This window comes from Trachymyrmex septentrionalis, unplaced genomic scaffold (genome assembly GCF_001594115.1).
Source record: "Trachymyrmex septentrionalis isolate Tsep2-gDNA-1 unplaced genomic scaffold, Tsep1.0 scaffold87, whole genome shotgun sequence".
NCBI classification, from domain to species: domain Eukaryota; kingdom Metazoa; phylum Arthropoda; class Insecta; order Hymenoptera; family Formicidae; genus Trachymyrmex; species Trachymyrmex septentrionalis.
Window position 1 is genome coordinate 5,237,878 of NW_017306059.1, and position 14,984 is coordinate 5,252,861.

Here is a 14,984-nt window from a genome sequence, read left to right on the forward strand (position 1 = left end):
GAATTAGCATCTCGCGAATTTCTTCGAGAAACTACGGTGCTTCCATGGAAGAACGAGGCGAATTATTGCAACGACAAATCGCGCGGAACGTTGTCGCTTTATTTACGCATACGACAAAATTCGTTAATGTCACAATGTCACAATCGAAAGGCTCCTTCTTCGTTCGTTCGTGTGCCGAGCAATTACACGTTTGCCTAATAATAATGACTCATCGGTTACTCCGCAACGTGGTAATACCGGATATTTTTATATATTAATATATGGTAGAGTCTAATGTAGAGTGCAGATATGTAGCTGGCATCGCAAATAAAGTGTAAATAAGTTGACTTGTCACTTCTATCGATCCTAAAGATACCTTTTCATGGTATTAGTCGCAACTTTTGTAGCAATCGGAGTCACTTGAAAGTTCATCAGTCGCTTGAAAGTCGTCGCTTCTGTGTAATTGGATTTAATTAAAGTTATAGCGATAATATAACGATAATCGCTACAATTTGAATTTATTTTATTTTTTTTTAAATGAGTTACGTAGACGATAAACAAACTGAACAGGAAAAGGAATCCTCCAAAATCTTTTTTTGTATATTTTTTTATCTGCAAACATAATCACAACAAATACTACACTAAATAGTCGTTTCTTCCTAATCTCTTCTTGCTTTTTCATAATTTCTAAAGATTTCTTTTGCCATTTATGGTATTCCCGTAATATATTTAACAGTGCGACTGTACCACCCGCTATATTTGGCAGTAAAAGACATTATGATTTGGAGTAAAAGGAATTGTAACGAAAGTCAATTGTAATAATGTCTGTAATTCGCTACTTTTCATCGTGCATTCCATTTTCACGATAGCAAAAAAAAACAGCGATCGATAAGTTTCGTCGCTAAATTTCGAATGATTTAACGATGTATGAAAAGGCAACTTTATAGTCCGTAAACTCGCTTTGATAGCATTTCCAACATTTTTTGCGCAAAAGTGCGCGAAAAGTGTCGCGGCATCAATCATGGCGGACAATCGGGCGTTGCGCGAGTATCATAAACAAATAGTATCACTGACCCGGATTAACTGACGGCCGGTCCATCCTCCTCACTGCTCATCTCGAATCTCGATATATGTTATTCGATGCTTCTCGACGTCCTCGATGCTCCATGTAAACAGACGGCATACAGTACACACTCGAGCGAACATACGTCGCGTCGCGTTGAGTCGCCGGTCGCCGATCGCCGGTCGTGAGATACGGGAAACGAGCAAACGTGCGTCTTCGACAACGATTCGTCCCGCCGCATGTAATATATGTTCATCCGACGAAACACGAAGTGACAGGCACTCACCGCGATCGCCGGCGGATGCGATCGCGCGAGCCGATCAACGAAATAGTTGCCAGATTCAACAATTCCCCGATATTCGTTTATATAAACGTGATTTATACTGGGCGACTTTTATTCGCTCGACTTTAGAAACTGCGTCTAGTGACGTCATAGCGAATTCGCTACTAAAAACAAACTTCTCCTGGACGCGAGTTTGTTCTTATAGCGTATAATCGCGGCGAGTACCGCTTTCGACGCTTGTCGCTATCTTGTCGCTATCTTGTCGCTAGCTTCTTGCTGTTCTACCAGAATGCATTTTTAAGTCTTCAGCATGAAAAGACGAATTTTTCCGTAATGTCTCGGTCACTCAGACCATAAGCATCAGAGACTAATCATGTCATCGAATGATATATTTCGAGCCGTCGTTGTGTTTTGTGACCAACTATTCGCTTGATCACTAGTGATCATTTAACGCTGCGTTCCTTCAAAATTTTAGTCGCTAGCGAATAAAAACCAAGCGTGTACAAGCCTTCATCAGCGAATTCGCGGACGAATTAAGAAGCTTGCTTCAAGCGAATAGCAGTAGAGTCGAGAGAATTCACTGGCGAATTAATGACGTCACTAGACGCGACTTCTAGCGAATAAAAGTCGCCCCGTGTAAATCACGCTTTACTCCAAATCGAGCTTCAGACGAACTGATTTATTACCAAAATCGCACGATTCGACTTCGTAACTACCTTTGCTGTTCACGCGATGCGAGAAAATTCTCAATCGTTTAATGAAGACAAATGTTATAATGAGACTATATTGATATCACCGCCACTGTCATATAAAGAGTCTTTGTACAAAAGGAATTTTGCCGCCCTTTACAGGTATTTTTATTTTTATTCAACAATGTTTTTTAATAATTTCTTAAATATCTATACAAAGGCCGCAGTATTTTTCATTTTAAGATATTGTAACTTTTTCCTTGAATGAAAATATGAAAAGTGAAAACTTTCGCCATTAGAAGTTATAATATTTTCACGTTTTCGCTCTAACGAAAATGTTATATGTATCAATATCCTGGTAGAAAAGTAATTTAATTAGTATAACTCTGTATATATTGAAAGATTTTAATAACATTGAGAAACAGCTATCCAGTTTGACAATGGTTTCAGATTTTGTGATCCTCTGAATTTATGTATAGGATATATGTTCCGGAAAAAATTAAACCTAATAGAAGCGAGCACACGCAAATGATGTTATAAGAAACGAAGAATTGATTTTAAACTTTAATTTAACGCTCTTGTTAATATGCTTTTGTGACACAACTACACAATCTACTTGCGGCGGCCCTTCATCACCGAGGTAAGATTAGTCTAAATGTTGATGTTCAACATAGAATTCAACTTACTCTTTGTCTTTTCCTAATCTTTAGAATTATTGGGAATACAAATTAGTTCGGTCCGTTTCTAAAAGATGGCTCCAGCTGTTCCAGCTGGTTCATAGTGACAGCTGATTTTGGCGATTTCAGAAACTTTAGACATCTGCTAATAATATTCAGTTCATATCGCTTTGAGTTTCATACAAAAACCTTGATTTTTACTGTGTTTGAAATGTCGAATTTTGTGTTAACCAAGCAGCATTTGCCGGAGGTTTTAATTTTCTGCTTTAATTGGAAGAAAAGTGCAGCTGAAGCCCATCGAATGCTTGTCGAAGTTTATGGTGACACTGCTCCAACTGATAAATCATGTAGGGAATGGTTTCGGTGTTTCAAGGATGGAAATTTCAGCGTTGAAGACAAGCTTCGCTCTGGACAGCCAAAAAAATTCGAAGACCAAGAATTAGAAGTATTACTCGAAGAAGATCAGAGTCAAACGCAAGAGGAGCTTGCAGAATCATTGGGAGTAACTCAACAAGCCGTTTCTGTACGATTGGGAGCCATGGGAATAATTCAAAAACAAGGAAATTGGGTGCCTTATGAGCTGAAATCGCGAGACGTTGAATGGCGATAAAAGCATGACGCTCGGCCTCATGTCGCAAAAGTGGTAAAAAAATATTTGGAAACGCTCAAATGGAATGTTTTACCGCACCTGCCGTATTCTCCGGACATTGCTCCTTCTGATTACTGGTTGTTCCGAAGTATGCAGTACGATTTGGCAAGTCACCGGTTCACTTCTTTCGCAGAAATCGAAAACTTGGCTCCAAACTTGGATCGCCTCCAAAGACGAGTCATTTTTTCGAAATGGAATTCGAAAATTGCCTGAGAGATGGGAAAAAGTAATAGCCAGCGATGGACAATATTTTAATTAACCTGTTCATTCATTTTGTTTTGAAATAAATGCATTTTTGAACACAAAAAAACGGACCGAACTAATTTGTACGCCCAATAGAAAAAGAGTAAGTTGAACCGAGATTAAAGTTAATCCACGTTGGTGGAATTGGGCATGAGTCGCTTGAATTTGAACCACTCGACATCTACTTTTAGCAAGAAATAAATGAAAATTCCGGAGGGACGTTCTTACATTTTTTTCATTTATCTCGATGCTTATCCCATCATATTTTTCCATAAATAAATATTTATGCACTTTGATGTATCAGTAAGCGTATTGTATTGAAATTATGTCGATATATAATCCATTTCGCCTATAGTTAGGCCTCATCTACATTAATTTATAATAATCGCATAAGCTGTACTATAACAAGCTTACGACCTGCGACACAAACTGTGCGATTATTGTAAATGAGGCCTTAGAGTGCTATTTCATTTATGCGTTTTTGTCATACGACGAATGTATGTAAGATAAAGATGTCCTCGGATCTCTATCCCGTAGCCAATCAATAGGCTTGAAAAATTTGTCGTACGACAAAAACGCATAAATGAAATAGCGGCTTTATTCAAACAAACCTTATTACAATGAAAATTCCATTATTTCGTTATTACAATATTCAGCTACACACGATGTTATGCATAATTTCGCTATTAAATATACACGAAGAATAAAAACGAAAAATATCGATATATATCATTATTTAAAAAACGATATTACGTGTAAAATATACACACCGTAGAATTTATTTCGAACGCATTTCACTACGTACAGTTATCCAAAGATATCGCAGAAGGTAACGAGAGTATTTCCGAGACACGTTGAAACCGAGCGAGTTTCCAGCAGGATTGATTCTATCGAAACGTTAAACTTCCGACCAAGAGCAATGTAAACTCGTGCAGCTATAGATCGACGATGAAATACCACGAAGGCGTTGGGACAGTAAATTCGTGTAATTTGATTCGGTCAAGTTAACGAACCGTGTCGCGCTCGCAACATTCGTAGTTCAAGTTAGCCAAACAAAGGGCCATTAAGTATGCTAATGTCCATCCGGACGAGTTCATGGATGCGTTGACGAGATAAGCGTGAATGTCGCGTAAGCATCGCGAGGATGAAGATTCTTCAAAGTCGGATGCTACCACGAGATTAGTTTATCATCCCATTTGACGCGAGTCGTCTGAATTTTCCTATACCTGAGAGAGTGGAAAAAAGACATGTTAATCTTTAAGCTGTCAGTCAATCAAGCGCTTGACAGTCAAAAAAGAATTTGATGAACGTAAAATTGAAATTTTATAATTTATCAAGTTATTTATCGGCTCAACGTCTCTTTTAGGTATATATATACTTGCAGCATTTATTATTTCGAATTATTTTCAGTAAAAGTTTTTAACATTTTTATATGCTACATATATAAGTTTAATAATTTGTATAAATAATTTTTCACAAAACTTAAACAAATCCAAACAAATTTATAAAGTTCAATTTTCAGAGAAAAGGAAAAAAAATCGTTTTAACTTTAAATCATTTATATATAATAAATATGATAATTTTTTCATATTTATTTTATTTTTTATTTATTTTTACATATTTATTGCTTATTGAAATTTTTGATCCAGGTTCTGGTTCGCCTCGCTAAACTTTTTTTATTACTTTATTACTTTCACAAATATAATATAAAAAAAAAATCTGTAATTTTTATATTTTTATTAAAAAATTATCTCATCCCGCGATTATCACAGATTTGAAAAAAAGATGCGTGATACTTCTATCGATTTGTGTGCAATTGTGCAGACGATTTGTACGCTTCCAACCGATATTGGTCGAGATGTCTTCGAAATCGACGCGACACGATGGTCGCGTACGCGACTTATCTCGCGAACATCCGCGAACATCCGTCAGTGTAATCCACGGATACACGCTCGAGGGTACACAGCCATTAACATAAAAGCAGTGTATCTCGCGATCAAAACCGCACAACATTAATTCATTCTAATGTTCGCTTTTGCTCGCATACGATACACGTCGCCCGTCTCGTATCTGCAATCTGCAATCGGAAAACATCACTCGGACGGAGCACAGTAGCGTATATCGACTTCCCTATCGTCGATCGTATTTTCTCCGCGAACGTAGGAGCATCCCAAACGTGCCCGCGCGTGCACTTTACCGATATAAATCTTTGATTACTAGTAGGAAGGGACCGACAAGAATGGCGAACGCCAACGTCACCAGGATACGTATATATGTACGCAACGACGCGACGTTTCGTCTCCTTCCTCCTCTTCGCCTTTCCGCGGCTGCTGGTTTCTTTGAAGAACACGTTGCCCGTCGGTACCTTCCGTGCTACGATAATATGACGTGACTTTTCTTTGCTCTTTGCCATCTGATTCCTGCATATCCGGGGTGGGTCGTTATCGATTTCAAATCGTTGTGACATTAGGCGCGGTGTAGAATTCTCTTGCACCCTACGGGAAGGAATAATGTTAATTTTTCAGGGACTCCCTCTCCCTCGTTTTCACTTTCGCTCTCTTCACAAGCTGCGGACCGTCCCTAGACGCTACGACTAAAATCGTATTTCAATCGTTCACCGTATTATTCTTACGAATAATTCAGCTCTGCTTCCTGCCATTGGCACTGACACTATGAGAAAGTCGTATACCGACACGAATAACGACCGATAAGTTGAGAAGGAAGTTGTGTGATTGAATCTTCAAATATCTCGTGTGAAAAATTATCGTCTACTTGTCGAGCTTATACCTAGAAATTCATTGTCCTAATACTGCAAGGCGGCGACAATCGGTCCGCTGGGAAAATTGCTTTAAGCAAATTCGTCGACGAACTTGGCGAACAGACGGCTTATTGCGATGCGAAGAACCGCGGCGAATTAATTTCGTGGAACTTGTTAGACCCCGTCGTCGCACGCGTTACCGTGTAACCGCCACGAATTTAATTATGCGACGCACGTAAGCGAGGAAACTTTGCTACCGTACTTTACAATTATCATACGATTATAACTATCTTTCGCATAATCTCTCTTATCGCTTCTCGATTTGAATCAGAAATTTAGGGCCGCGTGAAATGCACGAAAGTTTATTATACGAACTTGCCTTATATTACAGTCGTTTGTCTTTTTGCTATTTCGCATATCTCATCTACATCATCAGCGTTAGAAGATGCGATGCTAGAGAATTCGACTTTGTTATTTCATTAATCGCCGCTGGCTGTGTCATCGTGAAAAGTTCTACCTTTTACTCGGCGGAATAATCGCAACACCAAGAAAATCCGTACTTCCCCGAAGGCTACTTTCATCACTCGTCCTCGTTCCCTTCCAGACATCGAGCCGTCTCTCGGTCCGTAACGAAGAAACTAGATTTACTCCTGCAACCGGTAACTTTATACCGTTGCGCACCCTCTTCGCACCCCCGCATTTCGAATTACGATGCTCCCGATTGATTCGATTCGGCTCGCAATTCGACGCCGCACGCTTTTATACACGTTCGTATTTTACGCAGCCATCGTCACGTCCTCCTGATTACCGATGAAGCTAGAGAAGAGCTCATTGTATGATCGCGAGGCATAACCACCCTCGGTGTGATTCATTCGTCATTTCTCGGTCTCGTCCCTCGTTGACGGTTCTGTAATGTTTTAATGTCGACATACAGGATTTATCAAAACAATCAGAACTTTTTTGGATAAAATTAGCGTCATATGTACAGGCTTCAATTTACGATCGATACTTTAACGCGTTACGGATGTTTTTGGGATGGAAATTTAAGCCTAAGAATATTAGTCTTATTTCCATATACATTACTATTAAGATAAACTTGGATATTATGGCCATACGGAAGACATAGGTTCTCCAATAATTGTGAAATAGCGCATTTATGTGTATACATTCTTAAAGATATTAATTTAATTATTATATTAATTATTGTATCGATATTTACACTAGTTTATGTGTTTATGTATACACTATTCGAAATAATAATATTGTAAACGTTAAATGACGTTTCGTGAACCTTGCCGTTCACTTCATAAGGGCGAGAAGCTCACTAATACCGTAGTATTAGTGTTAATACAATTATATACATGAAAATAAGAAATGTATCATGAAATGTGCAAAATATCTTCCATCAACAAATAGCGAAAAGTTGGAATTGTCGCCACCACTACGCAAAATACCCGTAGCAGTTCGTCAAAACGAGATAAAGTATTCGTTCCAAGTTCAACGAAATGTTTGCCCCTCACGTCTCTATTTTTCTTCACAGACCCCCGGTTCTTGTTCTTCCACCGGTTCTCGGCGCGGTACGACGGATGTATGTAGCGCAACGCAAACGAGTCGACTTCCCTTGCGAGAGAACTCGCGAAAAAGTGGAAGAAAAGCGATATATGCAAAGTGGCGTGGCCGACCTTGAAGGAAACCAAAGTTGAGCGATAAATTTTCATGCGACGCCGGTAGAGCCACGACGAGTCGCGGGGGCCAAAGGGGACGTGGTGTAACTTTCGTGCACGTTGATTATAATTGTGATTTATGCCGGAGACTTTGTCCCTTTCTCTCAGCTCTCTCTTTCCCTCTGCCATTTACTCGTGCTCTCTTGTTCCAGCATTCGCTCGCTCGCTCGCTCGCTCGCTCGCTCTCGCGCGCGATTCATTCCTTCTCGTCCTCCCTTTATCTCCTTTCATCCGCCCTATTGTTTCTTCTGCCTCTTCGCTACTGTATCAACGGAAGTTTTGCAGACAACGTTCGATGATAGAACACGCATTAGGGTGTTATTACCAGCATATTGCTGAACTTTGGTGGTATACGTGCGGTCGCTGAGGGCTAACATGCTTTGAGAGGAAGATAGAATGGTCCCTCAAGTTCGCGGAGTCGAAGCAGTTACCGTATCGTCCGGCAATCCCGCACACAATGCAGTTAAACAAGACGACTTTACATAAATTTGCATAAGACTGAGATTCCGCTAGCCTTCGTCATTTAATAATAGAATAGTACATGTTGACAGATATATGAGATTTCTCTAAACATCGCCTAGCATAATTTTCCCGAACAGAATATTTTGTTAGAAGTAACAGTATGTAAAATTAGTAGAAATCGCCCGCAGCAACAGGAGGTGGTAGACCGTATTTTCAATTTAGAAATATGGAGATGTTCACATTTGAATTTCTATTTTTCGCCGCAGCTCCGCAATTCGTTTTCCATGCATAACAACCATTTCACCGTCCTTGAACTACAACAGCGGTGTGGCCCTTCAGATTTTCCAGTTTAGAACTACATGAACTACGTGCCGGATATGAACTGCAGAGCACGCACGAAGAATTCTTCGAGTATTCCTGAATTGATATAGTTTCAAGTGTCACGAGAGAACTGTAAAGCAGAACGATTTCTTTGCCGTTCCTTGCAATTTTGTACTCTTATATTACATAAATTATTACGTTACACTTACATCGCTCTCTACATTGAATTTGATTTTTATTAATTAATAAGGTAGAATATGCACATACCACAATTTATAGTGACGATATACTCGTACAACGATATACAACTGTAGAATCCACTTAGAACTTTTTTATATCCTTTGCTATACCCAACTAGAGTAGAAAAGTTAAAAAAAACGCACAACAAGCGTTGAAATTCTTATGTGTTATTGAACAGCTTCTTCTGCGATCCATGACGAACGCCTTTTTCTCTATGTTTATTTAATCAAGATTCTCCGACAAATGTCGATGTTTCCCCTCTGGTCTCTCCATGTCACGACTTGACGTCCCTCCACAGTTTCGCATTGACTAAAGAGATTGGGGGGTTAGCATATACTATCCCCCTATTTCTTTTTATCAGTATACTATAGGGAATGGGGGTCTGTCAAATTCATACAGAAATTATCCCTAGAAAATAGTTTTTGTAATTTTTTTTTTCAATATTCTCTGTACAAGTCGACTGGCAATACTTGACGTACCGATTGAACAATACGGTCAATTCTTAACAACGTAAGTACCGCTTAGCTATGTTATGTACTTTAAAACATTTAGTTAATGACGCTCACTAATTGCTTTATGGCCCGTCATTATGTGGCAAGGTATTTGACGTTTCTAAGGTAACGGCTTCGCTCTCGTGAGGGTCCGAACGAACAAATATACGTTCCTGTGTTTCATCCGTTTGGCAAACGTCAACCCCTCGGACGGTGCTGTCTGTCACTCCAGACTTCGGGGATGCCAGACAACGAGCCGCAGAACAGGATGAGGGTGCGAGCGAGAGAGCAAAACAACGGAGAGCAACGGAAGGGGGAAAGGAGGGAATCGGTGGAAACCAGGGAAGAGCCAGGATGTAGGTATTGTCTGCAGGAAATGGGACGAGGGTTGTGCAACGTTTCGCGCGCGAGAGGGATGCGAGAGAAGCGAGCTCGAGCTGATAATCCCGAGAAAGAACGGCTTAGCGGCTAAGTTGTCGAGCTTATCTTGCGCTTTTTGCTTCCGATAGAAGAGAGATGCAGCCTAGGCTGTAAGTCACCACGCTCCCTTTCCCGTTTTTCCGAGGGATATCGTGTACTTAAATTGAACGTTGTTAGAAAATTATTACTCGAAAAAGTTCCGCAATGAGCCGAGCTGGTCGTTACAGTCACGCGTTACATCCGCTCGCGATATTAATAATTACGTGGAACTCGGTATAGTTTCCATTGAAGAAATCCAATGAGAAATTGTACTTCTTTTATGTCCTCGAGGGTTGCGGGTACGATGAAACTTTTCTCGTTTAGCCCTTCAATTTGTGTTGATAAACTCTCGCGTGATGCAGTTACTCCCTTTCGTTCCCTTTACCCCGAATACACTTCTCTAATCAAATCATTCCCCCTTTTCGTCTAATACACGAATGTAATAAGTGTAATAAGTGTCTTAGTCTTGCAACTGATTAGCTTAAAGCTTATCTGGTCTCGAATAGTCTAATCGAACAAGATACATGAAACAGTATCGGAATTGAGCTAAAAGAAGAAAAAATTTCAAACAAGTTATACTCTAAAACGTATCGGTTTGAATTTAAATTAAAACGAAGTAAGTAAAAACGAGTATAGACTCTCAAAGAGAACTTTTTTTCTTAGTTTATCGATCCCTTACACGCTCCCAAAGTTTAGCTATTTAAATTCAGGACACACCCTGTTTATGCATATATCTATATCATAGTCAAATATATTACAGTGTCAGTTTAAATTTTACAACTCTAATATGTATATGTAAATTATAACTGTAATTTATTTGTATAAAGTACAGAAAACGTTATATAATAGCGCGTGGAATTCTATTGCATGCATTCAGGCGCACTGGTGCACATTAAAGCCGTCGTACATAAATTGACGTAAAAAAATATGTGTTTAATATAAATATAAAAACGGATTAAACTATAAAATCCGCAATACATTTTATTATTCTGTTCAATAAGTAAGTCAAATATTCTATATTTTATTATTCGAAATATTTGCATTTTACCTTTATACAGATTAAATCAGTAACGACTTTAATATGCATTAATGCGCATTAGTGCATCCAACCGAATTCGCTATAAGATATAGAAATAATTAAATTGATACATTAAGAAAATTCAAATACGTTAACGATATTAGATTAATTAGTAAATAATTAATACTCAATTATATAAGTAATTTGTATATACATACGTAAGAAAGTTGATGCTTCAGCCGTAATCAGGTGAAAAAGAGGCATCGATGAGAAATATCCAGAAGAGAGAGGCGACGACCAAGTCTCGGCTTGCATTTTTCAATGTCGGAATTTCTTCCTCGCCGTTAGTCCCGTGGGGCGCTAAACGTGAGAATCGGGAAGGAAGTCACGGAAAGAAACTCCATCCCTCGACGTCCCTAGATGGACGTTTACAAAGATCTCAAATCAAAAGTCTCAAACGCTTCCGAGATGTTCCGCGCGTGTTCCTATGAAAAATTTCTTCTGCGCTCGCCGGTGAATGTGAGAGCTCACGCGCACTTCTTGCGGATAACGATTGTCGTGGGAAACGCGCTTTTAACGATGGAAAGAGCTTGGGGAAGCTTTGTTAATTCTTTATCGAGAGTGCTTGCACGAAGATTTTGCGCCCCTATGAGACCCATGTTACAGCTCCGTTGGACTTTGAAGTCGTTAACATTGACAGGCAATTACTCGAACGTCAACCGTGCGCACGTTTCCTGATATTTTATGAAATATGTTTAGAAAAATATTACAACAATGTTCTAAATTTTATAGGAAATAATAACGTAAATAATAACTTTTTATTAACTTTTATTTGGTGAGCTATTATATAAAGTAGACTATTACGTAGAAGAGTGCATAGTCGGATTTTAATCAAGGCATCAAAATTATTATTTAAGAAATATACGTACATCTCTATGCGCTGCGCTGATAGGAAAGTAATACGAAAGGAAAGTAAAAAATTAATATTTTTTTATATAATGAAAGGAAATCTACTGTAAAGAATGATATACTTTTTTTTCGAAAAACGATATATTTGTAGTTTATTTACTTATATATATAAAAAAGTGTCAACTCTGGTAAGGATGAAATTTACATCATAGGATTACAGTATTTGAATTTTGAAAACTTATAACATAGAATTTAAATAATAACTAATATAATATTGTATATTATTGTAATATATATGTGTGTGATAACACGAACTATAGAAATCAAAGTCTTAAACGGCCTAGCTGGATCTTAATGTTTGTATGATTCTTATGTGAATTTATATACCACGTATGTAGTACCTAAAAACGTCGAAATAATTTTTCGATCTTGAAACGCTAATTCTACTAAATTACCGCAGTAGGGCTCGGTAAAATAACTAATGCGACTTATTTAAAATATAAAATATAAAATAAATTCCAAAAACTTATTTAAAATATAAAATCACTGGAGTCAGTAAAACTGATACGACTTATTTGGAATAAAAAAAATAAAATAGGTTCCAAAAACTTACTTAAAATATTAAATAAGAAATAGATCACAAGAAATTATTTAAAATATAAGAATAGCTTGTTTTTTATTTTAAATAAGTTTTCGAAGGATTTCTTATTTTATATAAAAAATAAATTTCGAAAACTTACTTAAAATATAAAATATAAAAAGAAATATGTGTATTTTATAAATAAACATTTCAAATAGTCAATATAAAATATTTTAATGATTTTATTTGAATATATGTATATAATATACATTTGTATACATTTTATATTGTAGTTTATATTTTATATTTTAGTTTATATTGTGTTTTCTTTATAATAGACTATAATTAATACTTAATAATATTAATATTATTATACTTAGTTAAGCAACAAAAAAATCAAAATAAAAATAATTATACATTATATTGAATACTTATATTGAATAATATATTGAATATTTGAATACTATTGGATATTGTATAATATTTAACTGTCAGTACTCACAAAGAGTAGCATAATCTCCTCGATTTTCATAGTTTAGACGTTTTTTTCCAATCCCTTTTTACTTATTGCCAAATATCTTTTGTGTTACAACATTTTAGACTTTCTAACTCAAAAATTCTTTTTTTTCAATCTTTAAATGATAGATTAAAAAAAATAGTTAAAATCGATGAACTACAATCTGAGATACAAGCAAAAGAAAATACTGTGTTACAAATACCCTGATGTGGATAGATAGGGATCTTTTTTGAGATGTGGATATTGAAGGTTAACATAGTTGAAATTATTAAGTTTATATGTATGAAGCTCTTCAATACTTCTATCAATAATATTTAATACAAATACAATTTATTAGTTTTAATTAAAATCATCCTCTCAAATTTGACGTCCTTCATGCTCCTTCGATCTCATTATAAGACCACCATAGGAAAATAATCTTTCCACCTGTGCAGGTGACAGTAAAGACGTGTTAAACTTAATAAACATCCATTTTACGATTGGATAGCGGTCCAAACATTGTACATCTTTATTTTGAAAATATTTCATACATTCTAATTGCACAGTGTTTGTTTTTTTCTTTTTGTTAATATCTTTATCGTCTTCAATTTGAAAGGAAAAAAACTTTCTGATACAAAATCATTCCGAGTAGTAGTAGAATTGTATTAACATTGGTATTATCGGCAATATTGATGTATTTATTATGTTTTTCTGCCTCTAAGAAAAACAGATTCTGTACGTAATTTTTTTTTTTTTTTTTTTTTTTGGTATCCATCGCAATTTGAAATAGGAATGAGAAACAGCTGCTAATATATATATATATATATATAGCATCGTTGGGTTGAAATAAAGTTATTAAATCTTTTTTCCATACTACATAATAGTACGCTTACAAGACCGGAAGTATATTTTAATGACATATTCTGTAGTTTTTGAAGGTTTTCTATTGTTCTTAGCAAAACTGGCGATGGGAATTAATTCGCCATAAAAAAATTATTTTTATTTTGCAAATTATCCAGAACTTCAGCAATTGACTAAAGACATTGCAAATATTCGTTTAAAAATTCGAGTTCGGTCGCTTTAAAATTAGACAAATGCCTCAGTTATTTCGTATAACTTAACTTTCATTAAATTTAAAAGATAATCATAAGTACAATTCCACCGAGTAACACATGGTGACATTGGAGCTTTTTGGAGTAATCTTTTCATAAATTTCAGAGCACTTTGATGATCTTGAGATTCTGTTCCATATGGCTTTTCTCAAATACAGATTGATAAATTCGGATAGTTTTATTGTCTGATCCTTTTTTCTCCTTAAATATTTCTGTAGCGTCAGTGGAAGCGATAAGATTTAAATTATGAGAAACGCATCGTTGATGACATGCACCAGCATTATTCATTAAGCTTTTCTTTAAATCAATTTCAATTATTTTGAGACACTCTTCGTCTTCATCTTCAGAGTTTTCAGAATCAGTGTCATTTGAATTTGAGTCATTTCGATTTGTACTTGAATCATTGTTAGTAAAGGCTAAAAGTATAATGGACAGTTTATTGATTAAATAGATCGAAAGTATTTTAATCTTCTTTTTAATGAATATTATAAAGCACTAAGTAATAATATTTTTAATTGTAAATTAACTCTTCGCTCTTAACATATAATTAACACAACGACTTGAACTAACAATAAGATAAAAAGATAATAAATAAAATGTTTTATTTTTTAATAGTAAGGCTGAAGCAAATTTATTTTATTATCTATTATCTATTACAATACTAATCTATAATTAGCATAATTGTAAAGATAACTTACTTATGCTTGTGGCAACAGAGTGTAAGGAATTTGAATATACAAAATTCATAAAAGCTTTAACCATATTTTGTGCATTATTCGTAACTATCTTTAGTATTTTCGATTGATCAATTTTAAAATCATTGCAAATTTT

The 14,984-nt window shown here is 36.2% G+C and overlaps 1 pseudogene; it reads right to left on the reverse strand.

Moving 5' to 3' along the window:
• Positions 1-14,185: 14,185 nt before the first annotated feature.
• LOC108755260 lies at positions 14,186-14,915 on the reverse strand (annotated as a pseudogene).
• Positions 14,916-14,984: the final 69 nt, after the last annotated feature.